Source organism: Cavia porcellus, unplaced genomic scaffold (genome assembly GCF_034190915.1).
Source record: "Cavia porcellus strain 051 isolate PalLab524CR breed Dunkin Hartley unplaced genomic scaffold, mCavPor4.1 scaffold_1, whole genome shotgun sequence".
In the NCBI taxonomy this organism is placed as follows: domain Eukaryota; kingdom Metazoa; phylum Chordata; class Mammalia; order Rodentia; family Caviidae; genus Cavia; species Cavia porcellus.
The window spans coordinates 217976413-217991237 of NW_026947484.1; positions in this window are offsets into that span (position 1 = coordinate 217976413).

Genomic DNA, 14825 nt, shown 5'->3' on the forward strand with positions numbered 1-14825 from the left:
TCATGAAATGAATTAAAGATGCTTTTGGCAATAATGGTCACATCACAAGAATAAAGGAAAAATAAAATATTTGTGTCAAATGGTACATACCAAAAAAAGGGTACAATTATGTAGAGAAAACATATTGCTATAAAGGAGAATATAAAAGCAAAATATTACAGCATGTTACATATTAAGGAAATGCTGAAAATATATGATATTATCTATCAGAGAAACCAAGAACAAGATCATTCTTTCAAAATGTCACTTCTGAAGCCAAATACCATTTTAAGAATTAAAATGCTTCTGTACATTACATAGCATAGTGGTTTTCATTTTGAACAACAACACTGATTAACTGCAATAACTTTAAAGTATTTGATTTTTTGAAAACTAAAACATGAGAGAGCCCAAATTAATCAGTGATTAAATCAATTTTATTTACCATTCACCAAGTTTTCTTTTAGAATATAATTCAGTTGATAGTTAACAACTTGATTTAAGTTAAAGATCAGTCTTACATCTAATGGTTATCTTATTTTTTGAAATTTTGAGCACAGAATTATTACCAAACTTACTATGATAATGGGAAAGTTAATAGTGGACTCTAAACTTTCATTGACTGTATTGTTTTTGTGACATAAAGTCATAGCAAAATGTTACATTTGATATGCCCAAAGATGAGATGCTCTATGTACTTTTCTAGCAGAGCAGAAGAAAATGATGTAGTCAAAGCAACTAATAAATTATTGTTGAATTATTTTCTTTATAGATTGCTTAATCCTACCAAAATGTAACTGTTTCAAACTGATCTAACTTCAGTCCAGAATATTATAATTCTTTCATCATTCTGTTTGCAGAGTAACAAGTCTTGATATAACTTCTCTTGAGGAAAGAGAAAATTGATTTTTGCATTTAATCTCCCACTAGCCTGTCCTGATAAATGGTAAATGTGTTGCTAAATGCTAGTTTAGTTATGTTTTGGATTCTTTCCATTGGTGATAGAATGATTCTCTGAACCAGAGTGAAACTTTAAAATTGCATTATTAAAAGGAAGGTAATAAAGGGCCACATCATATAATAAAGCAAATAAAACCTTTTATAATCAAGGAATTAAAATCATAAAAATTAGTAAATCAAGGTATCTTTACATTAGAAAAGTCTACATGAATATTTATTATAGTTTCATGTTAGTTCTAACCCACTTTAAAATATGAGGAAATCTTTTTTAATTCTAACATTAAAACACCAAAGTGACTAAAATAATTAAACTAAATAGATACTAATACAAATGGAAGAGAAATCTGAAATAGTTCAAGGTCTTGTATTTTAAAGTACGTGGATCTAACTTCAATTTTTCCTCCACTGCCACCTTTTTGTATCCATCTCTAATGGTTTCTCCTGAAAAACCAAAAAATAGAATCTGTCACCATCTACTTTGTCTTGATTTTATAAAGCTTTGAACAATTTCTATACCACAGGAAAAATAATTTCTTTTCCTGTGCATTTTTAAGACATTACTTCATTAAATTTCTGAATAAAAGAATGTCTAGAACCATACAAAGCATGCATTTTTTCCTTTACATTTTCCTTTTAACATAAATCCTGGAGAAGTTTTTCAAGGTTAAGAGAAATGAGGAGCTAGGACAATCCAGTGGACACCTGCAGTGCTTCTCAGAGGCACAGTTCTGTGCGAACACGGAGCTTCTAATCATGGAAATGCAAAGCTATGTCTGAGAAATGCAATCCATTATTTTCCTTTACTTCAAATTCAAACATCCTCTTGCAGATGAATTTATGTTTATGATGTGGTTTTTCTGAGAAAGCATGGGAAATGAGAGTGAAAAACCTAATACACATTTACTTTGAACTTTCATTCACAGTATTATCCTCACCTGCCAAGTTCTCCATCACCCTGATAGCAATGATTCACTCCTTGTATTTATTGTTTTACAATAGTGTCTGAGACATGCAGAGCAGAAAATTTTTCATAATATAATTTTTCACTGTATTCTAATCACTCTTATTTATCTCTTGATGCCTTCCACTTCCAGTGACAAAACTGACTTGACCTGCTACAGCTGTCCTAATTTTCTCTTCTGTGACGTGTGCTGATACATTTCAGATCAATTTAAATGTATTAACTGCACACCGTATCTTATTGCAACTGCAAAGTTACTTTCCCCAGAAATTAATCTAATGCTTTATTAGTGACACAAATAGAACTTTCAATATAATGAAAGGCCCATGAGTTCTTAATTTACCCAGAAATAACAAATGTATTTTTGTCACATTAGTAAGATGCAAAACATAAGTTGGATTTCCATAACAATGGCCCATCATGATTTTTATTTGACCAGCAAATGAACAAATTGAATTTAAGTATATTTCTTGAGTTTGAAAAAGATTTAAGAGAAAAGTGCATGTGGTAGTTTATATCTGCAATGTTCTCCCAGAGCCTCACGTGCTTTTAGGTGGGGCTTTGAGGCAGTGACTGATGAGTTTAAAGCTAAATGTGCTGTTGGATGGTGATCCAATCTGGATTCCTAGATTGGAATCGGTGGGTGGCTGGGGCAATGGCCTAGAAGGGTCTATCTCACTCCCTTCTCCTTTGAGCTCTCTCTGCTTCTCCTTTTCCATGCCACCCTGCCCTGGAACCACTCAACTATGGACTGAAACTTCTACAAACCATGAACCAAAATAAATGTTTCTAAAATTTGTAGGTGTTAGGTATTATGTCTCAATGACAAGAAAACAAAATTGTTTTTACATCATAAAACTATATAGATTTATCAACAGGAAGTAATCTATGTGCTACATCTCTATCTAAATAGAGTATAAAAATTTGACAACAGCTATTCAGGGATATAATAAACTATGCATTAAATTTTCTTTTTAGTTAAGACATTCAAGCATACCTAAAAGTAGACAAATCAACTTAGAAATCATAGACCCACACATAGATTCAATATAATTACTTAAACTTTGTTTTATTTGACAAAGTAGCACAATGATGTATAGCATCCTCATGTGACATAACAACACAAGTGAAAAACAACTTTCTGTGAGATATAAGTAGAAATTCCTGGTTTTGCCTGTTCTAGACATCAGAATCTTTGCAGAGATAGTTAGGTAATTTTTCATTTCAGATAGTTGTTTGAATATAGCAAACACTGGCAAGATCTTTGACTCAGGATTCTACGAAGAAGATAAAACATAAGGAGAGAAAGGTAGAATCTGAATTTTCTGATGAAATAGTTTCATGTAATGTAATATCTAATAGAAATGTGACATAATGTAAAAAAATTTAGAAACTGAATCAAAATAAATGTTTTTTCCTTATATTTGTAGATATATCATGAGATTAATGCAGTTTACCTTTGCCTGCTACAATGACAAGATCTGCTCAAAGTGGTGGCCATCAACCTCCAGACATTTATTAGTACAGTGAACGAGCGCTCTGGTAACCGTGGTCATCAAAACAGTTGCACATGGGTTTTCAGTCTCTTCTCTAAGTGTAGTGGATCTTCTGCCATCTATGACCATCTCCAGGGGCCCTCGTCAATGAGTAACACCACCTGCTGAAAAAATCATACTGTTTTTCTTTTCCTGAATTGTATAGACAATTTTGTGACTGCTTAGGAAGATAGATAGATAGAGAGATAGATAGATATAGATATAGATAGATATTTATATATCTATATAAATGAAAATCTTTTGATATCTCAATAAAGTTAGTATTAAATTACTGATACAAGTTTTTTTTCCAAAAGTGTATACACATTTTCTGATTAATATTAAATATTAATATTTATAAATATAAGCATTATATTTATACATTATATAAATATAATTTATTGTATTTATTTTTCTTATAATTAAAATGTTGTATTATTAAATAATATGCATACTATACTTATATTATAATATAAATACTTAATATGATTGTTAATATATAATAAATATATTTATATTTATATTATAAAGCTGTATTATATTTTGTATAATAATAAAAAAGTAATTATATTTATTATAAAATTGATATATTTTATATATTAATAAATATGTTGTTTTATTATATAAACATGATATGATTATACAGTTATTATTTTGTAATATAATATCAGTAATATATATCATTGTAATATTAAATTTATTATGATTTTTATGCATTATATAAATATATTATACTAATATAAATATTTATATAAATATATTATACTAATATAAATATTTATATAAATACATTATACTAATATAAATATTTATATAAATATATATTAGAACAAAGAATATGCAGTCAGATTCTAATATTAAAAATGTTGCCAATTTGATCCTTGCCAACAATTGTACTTTTGTATATTCACCAATTGCTAGTTGAATATTGTTTAAATGCTTATATTTAAAATGCTTACACTATTAGTTGTATAAAAAGCCTGGCTCATACACTTTACTTTTAAAGAATGATTTTTTTAAAAATCTTTAGTCTATCTTGAGCTTATACAAATTCTTACATAACTTTTAATGGTGGTATAATTCATGCTGCTAATCGGCACATTTTTATTTGCTTAGGTCCCTTTAAGTCCCTGGTATTTTTTATCTGTGACATAATGTAAAAAAATTTTACAAACTATAATCCAAAATAAATGTTTTTTTTCCTTATATTTTTAGATATATCATGAGATTAATACAATTTACCTTGAGGTAATTACCTGAGACCATAAGTACACAGATCAGACCTAACAGTAGAATCTAGTGGCTCCCGCTTGCCCATAAGTCCTGATAAAATTGGTGGGCTCTCTGCGATATCTGTTAAATAAGACTTTTAGAATTGAAATCAAGAATCATATTTTTTAAAGTTTAATGGATGTTTTGATATCAACATTTCTGTCCTCTGCGATTGATAAGCACACACTTGTAAAATACAAATTTTTTTCTCACCCAGGAATCTTACATAAGTTTCCTGGGATTTCCTAATTTTCCTCATCTCTCTGCATTTATCTTTTCTCAAACTACACCTTTAAGACACAGACTTTTCTACTCTAATGTGTTTTTTTCCTACTCTCTCTGCATAAATTATGGTGCTTACTTGTTAATACTTGGCTTCTATCATTCACATTAAAGAGAGAGTGTAATTTTGCCCCACATCCCCTACCTGATCATACAGAAAACAATTCTCATCCGAAAAAACAAAGTGTCTTTTGGGATTAGGCCCAGGTCTCATCATCTTGGGGTCTTGAACTATGCTTTCTTGACTCCAGGGTTTTATACACTGCACTTTGACCCAGTATTCAGATAAACATTTAACAAGCACATCCTAAATGATTCTCATGTGCCAGGTTTCTTCTGGGAACTGTGGGGAAATGGCTGTAATAAGCCAAACACCGTTTATTCCAGTGGCCTCCTGAAGAAGACATGCAACCAAACTCATGGCACCATGTTACCAGCATGGTACAATGCAGATGGCACCAGAGTGCTGTAGAAACAAATGCTGCTTGTCCTTAGAAGGCCCACAAATTGTTAGCACCTGCCAATCATTTGATATAAAGTTTCTGTAAAAGACTCCCTGCACCATATTTTCTGTGTCTTGCATCTCACTTTTTTTGGCTGCATCTGCTTTTGATCATAGTCCTGTCATACCCTGTATAATTTAACTTTGACATGGATCTCATACCATAAATGAATTAATAGAGGAAGCTACTTTCTCTCAAAAAGCAGAAACAATGGGGAATGAATAGAGGTAAAAGATGGTGTGCTTATGTTTATAAATGAATATTTTATAGTTCATTTCAAAAATACAAAATTATCTTGGACTCAGATCTCACAGCTATGTGTCAAGCTATACATGTTCAAGCTTTCAAGAAGGTCCGACCAAAAGAGAAAAACAGAACCATCCTTAGCAGTTTCCCTCCCACCTGTCTGTTGTTAGTCTGGCAACCATTAACATGCTGAAGGAGAGCTTCACCATAGCTCCATCCTAACCCAGAATTTACCAGGCTTTGTAAACCTCAGCCTTGTCCTGTGCATTCAAGGCCAATATTCTGCTGTTAATAGAATGCCGCACTCTACTAGAAGGCATTTTGTTTAACAAAGATTTCCCACATGCTCCCCCAAAGTATGCTTCTAATAGATTCACAGCAGCCAGTTTCTTGGATTAGAGTCTGGTGTCAGTGGTTCAGGACAGCAGTGATAGCTTCTAGCTTCATTTAGCTCACAAATCCATTCTCCGGAACAGGAAAGAAGAGCTAGGATTATATATAAACAAGTAAGGGCAGAGCTGCTTCCTCTTGGGAGGCTTTTGAAAACTGACAGGTACTGGGTTAAATCTGTCACATGAATAATAACTCCACCTGGAGAAAATATTGCAGATGTTGTTAATGCCTTAAAAAGAGACAAGTTAAAGATAAGGGAGAAAAAGATCCTTCTGTTAGAGAATATCTACCTCCTAAAAATAGAAGTTAAAGTTTTCACAGGATTTTATCCAACGGTCACTTGCCCCTCCACCTAGCAAACACTTTGTGATAAGTTTTAGTTCTACTGTGCTGTGTGCAGTGATGTTATTATCACATATGATAATGCAGTTAAAGAATACATTTAAATTCATGCCAGCTCAAATAAAAGTAGTAAAATTCTTTCACAGAGCTACCATCGGCTTCAATCAGACTTCAATCAGGATTGCTGTCTGATCTTAAAATCCACTAAGATTTATAATGAGCTGAGTCAAGAAGAGGTATTCTATATACTGATAGTCAAAGATTAAAAATGATTTTAAATATCTGAATTATTAAAATGAAAGTGTATATGTGTGTGTGTGTGTGTAAAGCAATAGTTATCAAAAGATATATAAAACTTTTTCCATACAGTTCATAAAGCTCTGTGGCAAACTATGAGACCCCCAGTGTATTTGTGTCTAAGCAGTTGAAAACATACAAGGCCGATGTCTTGGAAGGTAGAAAAATGTGCCATAAATTACCGTCGCATCATTCTTTGACCTTTTCTTCAGTTAAAGTGATACAAACACCTAGACCAAGAATATTAGCAACCTAAGAAATAATTTTTCTCTTCCCTCTGTGAAAATACAGCTGGGAAAGCAAAGGTAATTTGCTATCTGTCTTAACACTAAGAGAAAACCAGCGGAATAATGATGTAGTATAGACATGACCAAGGAACATTATTTTCTTGAGAGTTTATTCACATTTTCTCTACTTGCTCCATTTTGTATTTGGCAACACTTGAAGGAAAGGTAATTGCAACTTAATTCTCTGCCTCTCATATCCACCAATCAGGATTCAGCAGTCAATGTTCTCACCATTTGTAGAAACACAAACCCACACTTCTCAGAAGCTAAAGTTAGTTCCGGTAGATACATATTATTTTATTTCACCTGTCAATAAACCATTAACAGCTGGTTAGTACAGAAAAATTGCTCACCATTTGATGAAACTGAGAAAAAGACTCCTCTCTAGCTCTAGTGAGCATAAGATCATCATCCTAATGAGCTGTCTCTGGAGGTGCCAAAAAGGCACTTTCATCGGTCACCAAACACAGCAAGGGCATGATCAATAGTCAACCTTGATCTGGTAACAAAATCTCATTCAGGTGAAGAGTCTGCATTAGTGATGAAGCAAAATATACTCTCTAAAAGAAAGAAAATAGGACATAAAATAGAAAGAGCTGAAATACAGCACTGATGACCACATGCTTTGGGTCAAGGCAGACCTCGTGAACTCTCCTAAGCAGAGACTGACACCCAGGGATTTGTGGATTATCTCAGGGCACAGTAAATGCCACAGTGCTCTCCAGATTTTGCCAGTGCTTCAGGGTCCCCATCTGTTTGCGAGTCATCTCCTGACTCCTTTCTTTTTTGCACTTTTAATTTGCTTTCAATAAGGCTTATTTCAAGGTTTGTTTTCCCAGGGTCTTGGTTCTTTGGTGTATGGCATGTCTTTTCGGATATACATTCCTCTGGAGTTTATCTTTTGTTTCCTTTGGCTCCCACCTACTCACCTACCGGAGGTCAGATTTTTCTGAGAAGAGTTTTGGTTTATGCCTCTATAATTATGCCTGCTAACTTTCTCTGTAAGAATAAGAACAGTGTGTTAAACTTATCAGTGAAAACTTGGCCCTCTCTAACAGCAGATTTTCAGCTTCCATTAGGCTCATAGTAAGCTAGGCTAAAGAAAGAGAAAGAACTCGCTCTTTGTAAAGGTCAGCCTCCTTAATTAAATGAAAACCCAGGCAGCACATTAGAAAATGAAGTGAGAGCAGCCCGAGCTCTGACAAGACCCTACAGAGGATCTAAGTGACGCTGCACAGAGTGGGGTGAGCTGAGTTACTCCAGATGGGAAGAGGCCACAGCCTTTGAGTGCGGGCTCCTTTCTGGCAAACAAATGAAACTTACTGTGTTTGTGGCTATCGTGAAAGTCTTGTGATCATGCTCTGTGTCCACCCCACCTCATGTTCACCTTCTCGGTGGCCGACCATCACCACAGTTGCCTTTCATTGGCACGTTCTGCCTTCCTAACCGCTATGATTCAGCCAATACCAATGTGGAGGAAAAAAATCAGTAAGGAGGTTCTGCGCTAGAAATAGTCACAGTTCACATCATCCCTGTGTGGGAAATGTTACCTCATCCTTTTATAGAAAAGCAAGCTAAAATTCAAAGACATTAATTATATAGTCCAAGATCACACGACCAGTGCAGTATCAGGCTAGACTGCATTATCTTTAAAACCAGTTCTCTTGCCATAAGCACTGGTATTTTATTGCCTCTGGTTCTTTGGTGGGTTCTATTGTCCCTGCCACCATTCAGAAATCTCCTGGATGGCATCCGGGACCGCATTGACCAATGCCAGGATGACAACAAAGCCAATGCTCTCTAGATTCTCAGCCTTATTGTGTCCCTCTTGATTAGATTGTTGTCCAATAAGTCTCTGCTCCATTCTAATTGGTCAGGAGTCCTATAAAGCCCTATCATGAGTAAATGAACCCTTTCATGACTAAAACAGGTTTCCCACAAGAAAACTGTCAATTTTAAGATTCATATTTTATTCCAACTCCTCTCCTTCCATATTACTCCTGTTTTCTCCCAAAATACAGCTATAAATAGTTACACCATGATAAGGCACTTCATTTCAAAAAGTAAAGTATGCTGGATCTGTGACTCTGGGTTGATTACAAGCAATCATGTAAATATTTTAATTATTTGACAAAATTAAAAACTGTGATTAAATGCATCACATAATACTAAAACAGATAGACAAAACTTCTAGGCTCTGATGTTTTATGATAAACAACGAATTCCCACTAATTAGACTTATTAAATCTTGGACTTGAGAGTTTTCAGGCTTTGTGTTCAGGCACAATTCCACAGTGCACTGTCAGGATTGAGCTCCAGGGGGAGCCATTGAGACTGTGTGGTGAGGTGGTTCACAAAGAAGGAAGTGAAATACTAAGGTTTAAAGCACTGGTTTGCTTTTCTGGCTGCAGTTAAAATTGCCAGAAGACCTTTTAGGACCTGTGCCTGAGTTTCATTACAGACAATTAAATCAAAATCTCAGGGGGCAGATCAAGATGTCAGTAATTTTTTAAAACATCTAGTTTAGTGTAGGAGATGTGGAGACATGAATCCTGACTTTGAATTCCAGTTATTAACTCTCAAAGCTTCATTATCGCCCTCTACCATAAAATGAGGTAATGAATTGTTTTCATTTTGTAAGATTGTGAGCATAACCCTTATCATTGTCCTTCTCTTTCAGTGATTATTTTTAAGTGATTACTAATCATTGTTATTATAATGAAGAAACATACCACTTACTGCTCTAAAACCTTAATGTCTTTAACCAGTGAAAAATAATACTATATTACCAATTAAACATATTCTTTTTCTGAGAGACTGAAAAGAATGCAAAATATAATTAACATAGAGTGAGTCACAAGATAGTTCAGTCAAACCCATAAAATCCTGCTGAACTCCGACAGTGGAAAGTCTACTGAAGATAACATGTGGCAAAAATTTGGCAATGGAAATTCTACCACTGGAGTTTCACCTTAGATTAGTTTATCTTTCCAATCTAACCACACTCTGTTCTTTCTTGTACATTCATATTACTGTAACTCTCTCCCAAACACCAAGCATGAGTTTCTAGTGACCTGTTAGTAACCTGTAATGGTCTCCACTTTTACAGATTTATTACCTCCTAAGCAAACCCCTCCATAATTGACCAACAAGTAGCAAGTTTCATCAATTACAGTTCTCGAAAGTGTCTCAAGTTTTAATCATTTTCCCCAATTTTTTCTCCAAGGTGAACCTGTCTCTTTCTTGAACTGCTTTACTAGTTACCAGCTCTGGCTACTAGAAATAAATTTCTAAAAAATGAACATTTCCAAATCACTCTGACTTAAAATTCCCTTCATTGTCTGTATTAGTAAAAGAAATATATATATGACATGGTGCATATATAACTATATACACAGTTAGGCATAAGGACTTGTTAGGCAGGCTTTCAGGATGAAAGGCTTACAGGAGTCTTCAATGGCCACATGAGAGCTAGAGATTTAGTAGCTGCTCATATCAAGAAGCCAAAAGCCAGTGAACAAGAAGGGTCATAGAAACAGCGCCAGTCCTAGACTGAAACCCTGGACACTCCCTGAAGAGACACTGGTATACATCTGTTTTGGAAAAAAGAAAAGAGTCTGAAGTCCACTGGAGATGGCCAAGGAAGAGGTACCCACTCAAAAAGCCTGGGGACCTTTAGAATGCATGCTAAGGCCCTTATTTCTCTCTTATTTTGTTCAGGCTACAGGCCTATTTGATTGGTGCCACTCACAATCATGGTGGAACTTTCACCCCTCAGTTCATCAGCCAGTCATCTCTGCAACATCGCCCTGAAACACCAAGAGTGTATTTTACTAATCAGCCAGGCATTTCTTCATCCAATCAAACTGACATATCAATGATTAAGGGTCATGCTGCTTTATTGCCAAACTTTTCTTTTTGGAGTCTTTTTCCATCTTCTCTCTAAGATGTCCTGATTTACCCACTCTGACTTCCATATTATTCTCAGATATGCCAATGTGACTTTGCATGAACCCCTTTACCTGTTTTAATGCTCTTTTATTCTTTGCCTTGATAATTTAATTGTATCTCAAGGCTGAGATGCTGTGTCATAGCTTGATGACTCCTCTGTCTAACTAGTATGTGTTCTTTCTCTGCCTGTGCTTTAACATAAATCATGAACACCTACGCTACCTGAAAATCTGTGGACTCATTGAGAAAAGAGTATGACTTAGTGTTGTTAATTTTTATTTAATAAAGGGTAAACTGAATAATTTAGTTAAAGCTATGTCATTAAAATGAGATTTGGTAGACAATATAGAAAGTTCTAGTCATAATGATAACTCAGACTGAGGATTAACAAAAGAATTATTAGATATTAGGTATATTTCATCTAATGTAGAAGTGTCTACTGAAGACAAAACCTGGAAGAGGAGTTCAGAATTGACCTTAAGTGTTACTGTGAAGTTATAGGACAAGAAGGAAGAGCACAGACATTGGACCATCATCATTGACCCTAAAATTGATACATAGAGATCGTGTTCCCTGCTTATGTTATCCAAGACAATTGACGTTAGAAATCAGGGTGTCCTCTGTGGCTACCTGTTCCAATTATTTGGAAAACTTTAAAATTAAGTTCCCAGGCTCCCTCCCAAGATTTATATTTATTTGCTCTGAAATAAATCTTGACATTTTATTTTAAATTATTTTAGAATCACCGTTATAAAATACCTGAAATATGATGACACATTATTTATTGTTAAAATGATTAATGTTAACTACTGTGAACTAGTAAGGTTTTCTTTCATTGAAATCCAGGGGTATTTTATGAATGTTTTTATTTCATTCATTTGACAACATAAAACAATTTATTTAATTGCTTTGAACACATATCAGAGGCACCACACAAAAACTTTTATACCTATTCCACACCCAGCAATGTCCATTTCTACTCTTCCTCTCCTGTTTGCTATGGTAGAACACCAATGTGCTTTTGAGAACCTAAGTAAGGGTATACATGTCTTTCTCAAATCATCACTACTTATTTTAATACTCGGTTAGCCTTCATAATTGTCATCACTGCGTATAAAATTTCTCTTGTTTTCATAGTTAAGGCACCTTATGAAGCCTTTGAGTGAGTGGCAGGAATTCCCAAAGACAAGTTCAGGCTCTACTGATAGTAGTCCCAGAATAGAGATGCTGAAATGAACTAACGGAAAGAATCCTGGAGCTGTATTGGGAAGATAGACTCTTAGACTTGCCTGAAATGTTTCCAGATTTCCTGACCTTCAGCAGGTTATTTAACCGTATAAGCCCAACATCTCTACTAGGGACATGGCAGTTCTTGCCTAACCAAACTACAAAGGGGTATAGGAAGCACATAAGAAGCCATCTTGAAAACATCATTTTGTACTTTCATAAGGTAAAATACAAATAGATATTTTTGCTTCTCCTCCTTCTGTCATTTGTTTCCACTTCTCTCCATGAGGCATCTGGACTCCCCAAGTACCATCGCCACTGATACAGGTCCAATTAGACAACAAAGAAACCAGACAAGCTAAGGCTACAGCTTGTAGCATAGGATAAAGAATCAGAGAAGACAGCAGTATAATAAGGTAAAAGCATCAGACAAAGATAATGCATATTCTTGAATATCTTTTATAGCATATTAAGACTATTTTTAATAAGAATACTTATATGAATGACATTTTAACTTTTCTATACAGAATAATCAAAGGATTCCAAGAAAGTACAAAAACAAAGCTATTTAGAGGTCTATAATGAAAATTTAATTGAAAAGATTAGATGATATTGGAAGATAAAATCAACACCTGATCCCCAGATGCTGAAAACATGACCAATTATGACCAACAATGCAGGGCCAGAATCTGAAATAAGGAAGGGAGCATGAGGAACCCCAGTATGCACACTGCTATCTATCCTAATAGCAGTGACCGAAAGAACACGAGGTCAAACAAAAGAACATTGTGATCATAGCATAGCATGAGCTGAGGGAAGCTTCTCTGTGTAACTTTATTCTGCTTATTAAATTTATCATAAATGCATGATTATTGCCACTAACTGGTATCTGTGGGGGAAAGCGGGGTTGCTGAGAACTTAAACAGTCACCACTCTGTTTCCCGAGGCAATTGTCTCCCACCCTTTCCTCATCGTCTGAAGATGGGGAACAGGCTCAGGAGGTGAAGCACTGGAGTACACTAAGTCTAAACTGTAAGTGCGCATTTGTATGTGTGAACATATGTGTTTTGGGTTTGGTTTGGCTTGATATTTTTAGACAAGGCCTTCCTACATAGATCAGGCTGGCTCTTAACTCAGTATGGAGTCCAGGTTGGCCTCGAAATTATGTTGATGCTCCTATTCATCTCCCACATCTGGGGTTATAAGACTGTGCCATCAATACTGGCTCTGTGTGTGTGTGTGTGTGTGTGTGTGTGTGTGTGTGTGTGTGTGTGTTTAACCTTTCCACCTTTTTGAGTCAAATATTTTCCTTCTCTTAGAAAATAGCCACAGAAAATATACATTTTCTCTCAGTGAGCTGTCTTACTCATAAATAGTAAAGACTAAAGACATGTGTTACAAAAAATTATGTATTTTCTGTAGATAAAAGTTTAAATGGATATACAAGGAGATATGTTTCTAGTAAATGAGTAGAATTTTATGATTTTTATTGCAGGTAGGAAATTATAAGATTAAAATTTCAATGGTAAGAAGCAAACTCTACACAAATGATAGAAATAGTTACAATTATTAGTAGGAAAATATTCATTCACTAGGAGAAATGAAACAGCAGCAGGTTTCATCAACAGATATAAAAATATGTGTGTCATAGACTTATTTTTGAATCTGTATTTATTTGGAGAAAGTATCATGCCTATAACAAGAACACTTTTATTTGGCAATATGTATAAAAATAAAAATGTAACAGTGATGCTTATGTGATTTCTAATGCTAAAATAGCACTGAAATATATCATTAGTAGCATTTAAAATGGTAATTAAGAAGTCATTTAATGGTAATGTTAACAAATCTAGCTTATTTTTTACTCAGATTGACACTACTTAAGACGAAAGCATAATTGATGTTCCATAAGTAAAATCAGAGTAGAATATGTGAAGAGGCATCTGACATCCATAGTAAAATTAAGGTCAAGGACTTCGCAAAATATGTTGCAGACCATAACAGATGTTCTCAGATTAAATCATATTTCTATTAAAAACTACAGAGATGCTTAGTTGATAGAACCCAGAACAATAGAATTGGAGAACCAGTAGGCATATTCAGGAGCTGCTCATTCTCATAATTTTAAATATGAGGAAACTGAAATACAGATAATTTTAAGTAATTAACTTAAGATTTGAACAGCATCTACCAGCAGTGTCTGGGCCAGAACTGTCCCAAATTTTGTAACAAAAGGAGGGACATTTTAATATTTACATAAAAATATACTTGAGTAAATTATCTTCTTGAATGGTATTAGGTACAGGTGCATTTAAAAAATTTACTACTGTGTTATTTAATTCCTGTTCTGGCTATTACCCAATGTAATATTTTATATGAAAGTCCAAATTCCAGGGAATGCTATCATTTAGCTGGCATTAAACAGATGTCAAACTAATATAATATAAAATTTGCTACACGTTTTAAAAAATAATTTCAGTAGTACCATCAAAGATCAGCAAATATTAGCACTATGCTAATGTGGAGTCAGTATCTTTTTAAATTTAATAAACAAACACTTTATCCATTTATAATACGAAGTTTGAATGCA